Genomic DNA, 12,259 nt, shown 5'->3' with positions numbered 1-12,259 from the left:
AGGTAGTTCGGGCCGGGCTCGGGCTTGTCTTTTTCTATTTTTCGGGCCGGGCTTTCGGGCTTCGGGCCGGGCTTGCACGTACACGTACTAAAAAACAGCGTTCGGGCCGGGCTTTCGGGCTTCGGGCTTGATTTCGGGCCGGGCTCGGGCTTGATTTCAGGGAGTATTTCGGGCTTCGGGCCGGGCTCGGGCTTGAGAAATGAAGGTCGGGCTTTTACAAGCCCGGCCCGACGTTTGCCCAGGTTTACCCGCAAGCATCGCATGTGCTCGAGGAGTTGCGGCGTTCAATTTCATGGGCACGCCTGTTCCGCTAGGCGTGACGAAGAGGAGAAGCAACGACACCTGTAGGAGGCCGAGACACGCGTCGTTGGTAGCCAAGCAGCAGACGACACACATGTACACACCACTCAACCGGTCCAGCAGGCGGCGACAGGTGCAGCGCGGCGCTAGCAGCCTTCGTGGATGGATGCGCCGGTGTACGTCGACTTGACCGAGAAGGATGACGCCGCCGCCACTGCCTGCATCCACCGTGTGCCTGTTTTCATTTTCATTTTTTTTATGTTTTCATTTTAATTTATGTAAACTGGACTTCTGGTGGCTATTTCATTATTTTTTTTCTTGGCTCTAGTTTTTTATAATTCTGAAATCTGTCGTCCGCGTTGGGCTAATCTATGGTTCGGCGGACAAAAATCGAACATTGACCGTTTGCCTAGCCAACCCAAACATACAAAAAAGGGCAACATCCGCGTCCGTTGGAGCGCCCGCGTTGAGGTTGGCCTAAGTTAAACAATGTCTTTGATGGAGAGGACACGAGAAAACGATTTTGCTAAAGCACATCTAGATGTACTCTACGCATTGCACATCTAAATTCTATCATTGATTTTACACGAAGATTTATGTATGTTTTTTTTTTCAATTTTTATGTTCGACTGACCGTCAAGGCACAACACGGGACACGTGCACTCGGTCTGACTCTAGGGCACGCCTGCCCTCCCCTCAGGCTGCTTTCATCCTTCTTCCCCTCCCCTCACCTCAACACGTGCTCTCATTCCCCTTCCCCTCCATGCATTTGGAGTAGTAGTATTGTTTTTGCTAAATGACCCTTTCACTGGTCCTTATTTACAGCATCTACAGCCGGACCTGGATCTGGACCCATCTTCTCCCGCCGGCGCCGAACCCTAGCTAGCTAGCTATGCCTCGGACCACTCCGGCTGCGAGAGGCCACCGGCGGCATGGCTGCGCGCGGGGCGGAGCATAGCATGCGAGCGCTCTATCCATATCTCACCGAATCCTGCCGCCGCGCCCGTCCCTCTCGCCGTGGCCGATGACCGCGTCCCTCTCCTGACGGCGGCGATGACGGAGGGAGCCGCCGGCGCCGGCCAGCTACCGACCGACGGACGCGCCGCGTCGCCGCTCCCTCGGGGCCAGCCCCTCCCGCTGCGACGGATCGCGCATCGGCTCGCAGGCCCCTCGGGACTGCCGCCGGTGCGGGAGGCGTCCGCGGCCGTGCGGGCTGCTGGTGCCCGTGGTGCGCTCCGGTCGAGGGCTTGGTCGGGCCGGCGCGGGATCTGAGCCGCCGTCCATGGATTTCTCGCAGCTTGGCTGCGTTTCGCTTTGGATCCGGTACGGTCCCCATCTCTCTCTCTCTCTCTCTCTCTCTCTCTCTCTCTCTCGGTGCGTGCGTGCGCGCGTGCAGTTCACACCACCAGAACCAAATCAGGCGAGCTCTCGTTGCCGGATCGCCGACCAGCGTCAGTTCCCCACCGCTACAGTGCCGCCAGCCACCGCTGCTCCATTGCCTTGGGTTTGGTTGTGGCGTGGGCTGGGAGGAACCGCACGGTGTTGTCTGATGCGTGCTCCGCACTGGGAAGTTTGGTCGGCCGACGCCAGGTATGAGCAGCTCCTGAGAAGGATGGCTGCATTAATGTGTCGTGTACTAAAACCATGACACTTAGTTTGGAACGGAGGGAGTATGTATGTACGGATATCATGGTCATGTTGCTTGGGGGTTCAACCTCCTTTTTGGAAAAAAAAGAGGGGTGATGCCGATGATGATGACTGTGGCTGAAATAATCATGTCTTGAGCAATCAAGACAGCTCGGCGAGGTGGGACTAAGCAGTGCCAGAAAATCGGTATCCTTGTTGGAGTTGCTCTTAGAGCCCACCCTTACCTCTCTTGCAGCCTGTCCAATTCATTGCCAATGTTGGATGTTCTGTCCCTTTGGACGGTCGTTCTGACGAGTGATTACCAGTGCAGTTCTCTTACACTGCGATGGGTGGATTATGGAGCAAGAGATGCGAGTGTTGGGTTTGAAGATGAAATGCAAAACTGAGCCCTCTTTTGCTATGCTACATATACTCAGTTCAGTTGCATTTTGTTTTGGATCCGGTATGGATCCTCCTCGCCTCTCTCTCTCTCTCTCTCTCTCTCTCTAAAACAAACCAGTCAAGCTCTCATTGCCGACTTGCTACCCCATCGCCCGGGTGGCTGCCACGTCAGTTCTCCGTCTCTACGGTGCTGCCAGCCACTGCCATTCCATTGCCTTGGATTTAGTTGTGGCGTGGGCTGGGAACCGTAAGGCGTTGTCTGATGCGTCGTCCACACTCGGAGGTTTGGTCAGTGAGCAGCTCCTGAGACTGGGACTAGTCATAGTGGGAGTAACTTAGGTTTTAGTTCAGATTGAACTAAAGCCACGACAGTAATTATGGAACGGAGGGAGTAGTAACATGCATGCCACATAGGCAAAAAAGATGATCCGACAAGTAATTAAAGAGGATGGATGGATGCGTGCATACCTGTAATGGATATCATGGATGCACAATTTACTTACCACTATGACCAGCCTGATGGATGGATAGATGATGTATGCATGCTACTGTGTGATGAAGAGATGGAGTTCTTACCAGGGGCGATGATGATGACCGTGGCTGAAATAAGCGTGTCTTGAGCAATTAAGACAACTGTGGCCTATGGGTACTAAATTAGAGCACACCCTTACCTCTCTTGCAGCCTGTTCAATTCATTGCTAATGTTTTATGTTCTGCGCCTTGGACGGTCATTCTGATGAATGATAACCAGGACAGTTCTTATACATTCGCGATGGGTAGATTATGCAGCAAGAGATGTGAGTGTTGGGCTTGAAGACGAAAGGCAAAACTGAGCCCTCTTTTGCTACGCCACAAATATTCGATTTTACCTTCTCTATTACGCATTGTTTTTTCTTTTCTATTCCTCTCTATTGTGTTGATGTGAGTAACGTCCCATCTGGACTTGGATTGATGTCTTCTGTTGGTGATGAAGCCAACCGCCCTAGCTTGGATTGATTTCTAGCTGGCTTTGTTTTTGCCTGTATAGTTGCACAAACTATATATGTCGAACACACTATTGTTTTTGACTCGGATTTCTACCTTATGTTTTTCTTATTTTCCAAAATGGAAAATTTCTGTTGTCCTGTTTTTGTTTGGCTTGCAGTTACTCCTTTTTTCTGAAGTGAACAAATGTAAATTGCTTCTTTCATTGCTAGTAATACGGCCATCAGCATAGTGTTCCAAATTAAGTTCTGAACACAGCATATTTGTTTCTGTTGTGTTGATGAGTTCTATTCTTTTCTGAATGGCTATGATGATTTCCTCCTCTTTGGTGTTGGAGATCTTTCAACATATCCTGAGATAGAGATGATTGGTTCCATTCAACTTTGCCCAGTTAGCAGTTAGTCGTTATACTAGGAGGCCTTGCTCCACAGCAAGTTACCAGTTGCGGCTATTTGTTGCTGGGCGAGGAAAGAGAGAGAGAGAAAGATGGTAAGGAGAGACCTGAAGGACTGGAATATCACCAAAGAACTAGCCATGGGCAGGGGTGTATGGAAATTAGCTATCCACATGCCTACCCCAACTTGTTTGGGACTGAAAGGCTTTGTTGTTGTTGTTGTTGTTGTTGTTGTTGTTGTTGTTGTTGTTGTTTGGTACCGAAAGGCCTACCTGAAGCATTTTCCAACTTTGGTGATATATGGTGGGTTAAATCTGAGCCATTCAAGTAATACTCCAACTTTTTTGTGGATTTTGCGAACTATTCGTGCATGTGTTTGTTATGACACCTGTGTCTGATACTTCTACTACTGTTTGGTTATAGTAATTTTGATCAGTGAGTAACTTTAGAATATATTCCAGAAAACAGCTTGATTTTCCCTAATAACTTTCTCTGTTTCTTCTTGATTTTAAGAATACCTGTTTGGTAACTGTGAATGGTCATGGGCTCATTGCGAAAATTAAGTTGTATATATTCTGTACATTGTGGGCCTGTAGCTTGAAAAAGAAACCTGGCATTACCTATGGCTTTGGGTTCTTTGTTATGGCTCTGGTTCTTTGTGTGGACCTTCTGGGAAGGTGAGATGGTGTGAAATCTTTTTATTGAACCAATTTAAAAGCAGATTCTTGTTGATGCTATTTTTCAGTTTTTGGTCCTGTTTTTGCATCCATTGTCAAATTTTCTTATTGATATTTGCCATTGTAGTCCTCCTTAACTTCCACTATCAATGCATGCCATCCCTATGTCCTTATAAAGCTTCATCTGTGAGGGAGAGGCATCGACGAGGAAGGATGCTGGTGGTGATGCCTGCCGTCTCCCTATCAATTTGACTTGATAATTTCATTCTTCTGCTGTATTCTTTATCTACTTATCAGTTTGTACTTTTGGTTTCTCGTTACTTCTTTACTGGTTTCAAGTTTCAACTTAAGGGTCGTATATGGCATGTTAAGATTACTGTTTTCTTCGTGTCATGTTCATGAATGGCTGTGATGATATAGCGTCCCTGTGAGAGCTTCTATCTAACACCTGAATTGATTCACTTGGTGCTAAACTAGGATGGCTTGTGTCACAGCAAGTAACCAGTTTAGCGGCTAACTATTACTCCCTCCGTTCACAAATACTATAAATGTTCATGGTCATCCTACCAGAAATTCACTTATGGTGTTGAGATGGAAGTGTATCTGAGCCATTTACTTATACATGTTCCAGTTTTTGTGTTCACCAGTTCATGATTTGCTCCTGATATAGTGATTCTTTCTGCTTTTACTGATTCTCCTGTGGTTTCTGGTCATCTGTTATTCTCTTTGTGGGATTTGCGCCAAAGTGCTGTTGATGACGATGATGAGTAAGGCGCTCATTCAGGGGTTTATTGAGATCTCAGATACCATCACTTGTATTTATGGTATGTGTTAGGGTTTTGTGTGACTAGGTGGAAGCGTTCAAATGAGGATTGCTTGCTTTCCGTGAGCAACCATTGGAATGCTGAAATGTCACACAGGGGCATCTCCAACGTGTATCACCAAGTGTATCGGATACAGAGTGCGTTTTGCCCATATGATAGACGAGCCAACTCTGAGCCTCCCATTTCTTCTTTTAATAAATACGACCTCTCTTTCTACAATTTGTGGTTATGTGATTATGCATATAATCTTGTAATCTGTTAATGATTTATAGCAGTATTGGGATCTAACTGTAGTATATTTTGTCGTCTACAACACTTACGAGAAATGCTCATAGCGAACTGGATGTTGAGCTATTTTGCCTTGCATACTCAGAAAGCTTTGAATTACTGATGCATCAAGAGGTTCTACTTTGTTTAATAAAAAAACAATCCTGTGTGCTGAGGGCCCTGGGAAGCGGCAGATGGCTTCACATCTTCTGTTCAAACAATGCTATTATTTGCAACTGTACATCCTTTGTTACTTGAATGTTCTGTTTCTTCGCTCAGCGGTCCTGTTTAGTTGTTCCTGCATTCATTTTATTTCGCGCATGATTTTCTTCCCTTTCATACCTTCATATTGTATAAATTGTGCTACGTTGCACTTTATCATTCATGCATCTGCTGCCCTATGGCACCTCAAGCGTCAGCAAAAAGATACATATTAAATTTGGTCTTTGATGTCATCATATATTAATTTAGTTTTGAGTCTGCCCATTTATTTTTGGTATAAATCATGTGCAACTTTCTCTGCTTTATAAGGATCTCAGATCCATTCAGGAGAGGCACATATGTAAACCGGGTTGTAGCCGCCACTAGAGTGGCTGGCCTCTCAAAACCCTAGCTAGTTCCTCGGTGATTTGAGGCTAGTTCATGTTTGAATCCACCCGTGTGATGTTTGAGTGCTAGTTTGATCCTGCCAATTGGTAATCAGAGTTTATGGTTCTCGGCGGCGTAGTGGGTTCGGGGAAGTAGGGGAGCTTTGACTCCGCCCCAGATCCCGGTGGCAGCTCGTGGCGCAGGCGGTGGTAGATTGCTCGAGTGCAGGTCTGGGCTTGAGAGTGGTTGCTTCAGAACACCTCTGCAGCGGTAAAATGCCACCCACCCTCCCTTTCCGGTGCACTTCGGCGGCGGTGTTGGGTGGCATTAGAAACAGGTAGCGCGGGTCATAAACCCTGACTGAATCATGGCCCCTCCAATGGATTTCATAAACTGGATGTTCCAACTCTTCAACAACATCGTGCAACTGATCGGCAGGAACGCACTCTGTCATGCAAAACTTCACTGATCAAGAAAGAGTTTTGACAGATTCTTGTTTGAACAACCTAATCTGGGCAAACTCATCTCTGCTGATGGACCCCTTGGAACTCCAGGCATACTTGCTGGCAACAAAGACCTAGGGGTTTTCCGTGGAAAAGGCAGAATCAACCAGGAAGCCCCCTAGACGCATGTCCTGGTGAGTGCCTGATTACACGGCCAATTAGGACAACCCAGCAGATTTGGCGACCAGACCCCTCTACAGGCACGCTCACCATGGTCAGCAACAGATAAACTCCCTTCAGCTACACAAACCAGAACCCCCTGTGTGGCCGTGTATGTCTCTGAAGATGAGGGAGTGGAACCTGGAAACAAACACACCACACATAGAAGCAGTAACCTACATGACGCAAGAAGAGGGGTTGTCAGTGTCAAACCTGCTAAGCTCAATATTCCTGAGTTTGCAGGGGAGGATACTGCACATTGGATACAGACAATTGAACGGTACTTTGACACAACATGAACCCCACTGGATCCAAGGACTATATTTGCTGTGTCCTACCTCAAGGGCACTGCTGTACAGTGGTCAACCAACGAAGCGCTACACAGAGTTAATAAAGGCGTCATCAACGGCTACGATCAAATCACTGTTGCACGCGCTTTTACTGTATCTATCTGCTCAGCTCGCTGTCAAGCTCGTAAACCGGGTTGTAAACCCGAGCCGTCACTCGAGTGATTGACCTCTACTTTCCTCCCTAATCAAAACCCTAGCTAGTTCCTCTGCGATTTGAGGCTCGTTCATGTTTGAATCCACCTGTGTCATGTTTGAGTGCTACTCCCTCCTTTCCGGTTTATAGGGCTTATCTCAAAATTTTGGTTTTCCCATTTTATAGGGCTTACTAGTCTATGTTACCACCTTCATAGTGGGGAGTAACATGTATGTAGTAACATGCAAGCCATCATTTATTAAGATGTAGACTCATTTTGCCTTGGGATGTGTTATGTTACAGTAACATATTATGTTACTCCAACCATCTCTCTCCTCATTAAATACATGACATGTAAGCAAACTTTTCTTGGGATGTGTTATGTTACTTGCTATGTTACTCCCACTATGACCAGCCTAAGGCTCAATTTGGTTGTTTTCCATCACATGTTCAGATTCCAAGGTGCATTAAATCATTGCATGCAAATATTGAGAGAAAATTGACCAATGCATGTATTTTATGCATGCATGCATTGCAATTAATGCATTGATAAATATAATTTTTTGAGAAAAACAAGAGCATTAATTAGGTGCTTTTGCAAACTATAAAAAATATTCCATCATTCACCATCTACCTTGGTCGGTGAGATTTTTAAATTGAGCCTTATAAACCGGAAAGGAGGGAGTAGTTCGATCCTGTCAAAGACGCAGGGGAAAGGACTTAGAAGGACTTTCTTGTAATTTTTGCTTTTCAAGGTCTTTTTTCTGCGAGAGAAATTTCCAATCTATTCATTAATCAGGGCAGTACAGGGAACACAAGAGGTAATAAAAATTACAGCCGGGTCTATGGACCACATGGCGACGACTACAAGCACTGAAGCGAGCCGAAGGGGCGCTGCCGTCATCGCCCGTCCATCACCGGAGCCGGGCAAAATTTGTTGTAGCAGACAGTCAGGAAGTCGTCGTGCTAAGGCCCCAAAGGACCAGCACACCAGAGCAGCAACCGATGAATAGAGTTGTAAATCGGAAAGATCAAACCTGAAACCACACAAACAAAGACGAACAAAAACTGGATCCAAATAGATCCATCGAAGACCAGCACCGATCGAATCACATAAGATCCGACGGAGACACACCCCCACATTCTTCGACAACGCTATTCGCACCATCGGGATGGGGATAGCACGTGGGAGACATTATTGCTACCGAGGGACATCGCCGCCGCCACACAGCCCCAACGAAAACATTAAACCTAGCAAAAACGAGAACGGGGTCCCTCCCGCCGGCGGGGGTGCGAGATCCTCCGCACCTTCACAGGCCAAAGGCCATTGGAGGAAGGGCGGATCCGCGGCGGCGCCGACGAGAGGAGGAAGGAGACTTTCCTTGGGAGGAGGACTTTCCAAGGTCTTTTCTGCAATGTGCTCCGGGACACATGTCCTTCGAGTTGTTTGTAGTGCGTACGCGTGTCTGTACTGCCTTTGACTCAATATATGGACACGTGTCATTTCTAAAGGAAGTCTGGCCATATATGCTTTTGTTGGTGGTCAATCTGCTAACAGGTGCAGCATGCTCGTCACAATTCGATGGAACTGAGCGTGAGTGCATATGAGCATTAAGATGGCCTATGGTACTCCCTCCGTCTAGGTGTGCAAGTCATCTTACGAAAACCAAATAATCTCAAAACACTTAGGCGCGGTGCATTAAATTCTACATCGTTTCTTGTTTCTCGACATATCAACCAATAAGAGATGTGGGGTGTGCATGCTTTTAATGACTTGAGACTACCAAGCACGACATGCAGTGGTTAGTTCATTGCATGCAATGCTATTAATTAGCAAATGAACATTAAGTTTTCTCGTTTCCCTCCTTCTTGGTCACGGTGCACAATCTAAGATGACTTACTCACCTAGACGGAGGGAGTAATAATTCTTTCTGTAATTGGGTTGATGACCTTTTAGTTCTTAATCTTGCAAACCATGTAACCCTATTACCAGCTGAAATAAAGCAGCCATGATGGCATTCTCTCAAAAAGAGAAGATGGCGAGAGTAGTAATTAATTGCCATGGCATGTACTCTCTAATTGTCTGGTTTTTTGGGGCCATGGGACAAACTTTGATCATAAATTTGATTTGTAAATTATAGGTGATATGTCACAAAAGTTATATTGTTTGATTCGTATTCAAAAGAAGTTTCTCATTGTACTAGTTTTGCTACAAATAACTCATGTTTTGTTCCGCAAATGTATGGTCAATCTCTGGCTACTAACATTACGGATCTCAGCACGTTAATTATACTTGGATGAGATGACATTAATTTCTTGTTTGCGTTTGTGCCTGCTGCAAGCCATGGTAGGTGTATATTTTGGCTTTCTGCCTAGGCCACCCAAGGTGCTGCAGCAGATGATTCCTTTGTTCACTTGGGCCACCCTCTTCTCCTGGCGAAAAATAGAATCTCGGCTTATAACTTTGTCCTAGATAAATTGAAGTCCAAGCTTAGCACTTATAAAGCTGATAAACTTTCACACGCAGCTCGGCTTCAACTCATTCAATCTGTTTTCTCCTCAATCCATGTTTATTACATGCCTAACATTTTGTTCTCTAAGAAGTTTATTGCAAAATTGACAGCCATCATCAGGAACTTCTGGTGGACCGGAATCATAGAGGAATCCACTCGCAGCTCTGCCTCAAAGCTTGGAAAGACATCCGTGCTCAAAAAAAATAAGGCGGTTTGGGTATTAGGAATTTGCAGGCGGTCAATCAAAGCTTAATCCTCATGTCGGCCTCGCGCATTGCTCAAAACCCTAATGATCAACTCCACAAGATCCGGCGGGCCAAGTAATTCCGAGATTCATCTATCTGGTGCCCCAAGCCCAATATCCCCAAATCAGCTTTCTGGGCCTCTATCCTCAAAATCATTCACATTCTTTAGGCCCATTCTTTCTATCAGTGAAGTGTAGGCAATGTTTCTATCTGAAATTCAGCCTGGTGCTCCTCCCGGGCTTCTATCTACGGAAATTTAATCATTCAAGCACCAAAATTCACTTATCCTGCTCTTGTCAAGGACCTGTGGGTCCCTAACCAAAAGAAATGGAATCATGAGCTTATTGACACTATTTTTAGACCTCCAATTGCTCAGGCCGTCAAGTGCACTCCTATTCTAAATTCAAATGAAGATGATTTACTTTGCTGGAAGCTAACAAACAATGGCAGATGCTATGCCAAGAGTGTATATTATGCTTGTGTGTAGGACTTGTATAACTTAGGCGAGGATAGACCGAGGCAGCCATCTCCAACATCATGCCAAATCCTTAATCAAGTATGGAAAGACACATCCATAATCCCAAGAGTTCAAACTTTTGCTTGGAGGTTCCTTCGGAGGGCTCTTCCCACTGGTGCTCGAGCAGGTAGATTCTCCGTACACATAGGGAAGGTGTGGACTTGAAGAAGATGATGTACACCTTTTCTCACTTGCCCTTTTATCAAAGCATCTTGGTTCTTGGAGCCTTGGTTCATTCGTACCGATATCCTTATTCAAAATTGCAACTCGTTATCTCAAATCATTTTGAATTTACTAAATATGAATCACCCACATGGCTCCTTGATAAATATACTCAATTTCACGTGGTGCACTTGGAAGTCTAGAAATGATATGTTGTTTGACACTACTGGAATCAGCTTCTTTGCCGTCCGCCATGGCGAACGGCAAATGCACGGATCCCGGACAACAAAGTCCTTTGCCGTCAGCCAGCAGACGGCAAACCGTCCGGCTGAACACGTGCCAGTAAAGGCCTTCTTTGCCGTTCGCTTCGTAGAAACGAACGGCAAAGGATTGTGCCATCCGCCATCCGAGGCCAGCAGACGGCAATGACGACGGACGGCAGCGATGTTGGTTGAGAGCCGTTAGGGGGTTAACGACGTTCTTTGCCGTCCGCCAGCCGACGGCAAAGAGCTTACACTACAAAAAAATACACTTCCATGATGATACATGTTTGTCACAGTAGGTCGCGTTTTCTGTCATGCATGTACATCCATGACGATTTTATGACAGAATCAAGATAGTCATACCTGTGCTGTCGTAGAAGTGTTCCATGACATTACCAAAATTATCATCACGGAAGTGTCCACTTCCATGACGATAAATCGCGCGTCACAGAAGTGCTTTCGTCAAGGGTGACCGACACGTGGCATCCAGCGTAATGGAACGCCGTTAAGCTACCGGGTCCCGTTTTGGATCCGATAACCCATTAACATCCCGGACCAATGGGGATTTTCCACGTGTAAAATCATTATTGGCTGGAGGAAACACGTGTCAGCTCCCCGTTGGCACAGGTGTCACTCATCCAATGGCCGAGATGCGCTTATGAAATGTTGACACGTGGACCGGACCAAAAGTGGCCCATAAAGTTCAAATGGGCCGACCCAACTAAAGGGCCACAAGATTTTGTGGTCCATAATGGGGCGGCCCAGCAAAAGGCCCACGAGATATTGCGGCCCATAATGGGGCGGCCTAGCTAAAGGCCCACAAGTATTTGCGGGCCATAATGGGCCGGCCCAGCTAAAGGCCCGTGAGATTTTGCGGGCCATAACGGGCCGGCCCAGCTAAAGGCCCCCAAGACTTTGCGGACCATAATGGGCCGACCCAACTAAAGGCCCACGAGATTCCGCTGCCCATAATGGGCCGGCCCAGCTGAAGGCCCAAACGATTTTGATGACACTAGTAGGCCGGCCCATTAACAGGATGCCATGTTTTGGGCCAAATGCCGGCCCATATTTGATCCGGTCCATTAACAGTCTGCCACATTCCGGGCCTAATAGAGGCCCATATGAGATCCGGCCCGTTAAAAGCCTCCCACGTTCTGGGCCAAATTACGGCCCAGATCAGGTCCGGCCCTTTGAGAGGCTTTGGGCTAAATTATGACCCATATCAGATTCGGTCCGTCAACTGGACGCTATGCTTTTGGGCCCACTTGATAAAGGGCCATTTAGTAATTCGGCCTGATATTAGTTTCGGCCTGTTAAAGACCCGTTTAACATTTTGGCCATATATATATTTC

The sequence above is a fragment of the Triticum aestivum genome, chromosome 7B (assembly GCF_018294505.1).
Source record: "Triticum aestivum cultivar Chinese Spring chromosome 7B, IWGSC CS RefSeq v2.1, whole genome shotgun sequence".
Taxonomy (NCBI): Eukaryota; Viridiplantae; Streptophyta; class Magnoliopsida; order Poales; family Poaceae; genus Triticum; species Triticum aestivum.
Note: the sequence above shows the minus strand (reverse complement) of the source record.